Genomic DNA, 422 nt, shown 5'->3' with positions numbered 1-422 from the left:
TAGGAATCTTTCGGTTGCTCTCTCCGTCATACTCTGCAATGATAACGAAGTCCCCAAGAAGCGTCTCACTAAAGGAGCTAGAGACTCATATCAAACCCGAAGATTGTAATCATCGTCATCACGGCGGTGCGTCCTTCATCACAGGAGTCATGTCTACCATTCGAATAAGCCATCGGTAATTTTTTTTACAAGTTACCACAAATTTTCTAAGCATTTTCCCTAAAAGTTTCAGAGAGATGAATATTGTTTACAGAACTGAGTTAAAATTCTTATGGTAACGTAAAAAAAATATTGATCAGTCTTATAAGACACCATTTTCGTCCATCCTGGTCAGTGTGATATAATTTTCCGACAGTGAGTTTGAGCGATGTAATTAGGTCTTGAACATGCATACCCCTCAAAATACAGAACGGACTGATACC

Source organism: Penaeus monodon, chromosome 33, assembly GCF_015228065.2.
Source record: "Penaeus monodon isolate SGIC_2016 chromosome 33, NSTDA_Pmon_1, whole genome shotgun sequence".
Taxonomy (NCBI): Eukaryota; Metazoa; Arthropoda; class Malacostraca; order Decapoda; family Penaeidae; genus Penaeus; species Penaeus monodon.
Note: the sequence above shows the minus strand (reverse complement) of the source record.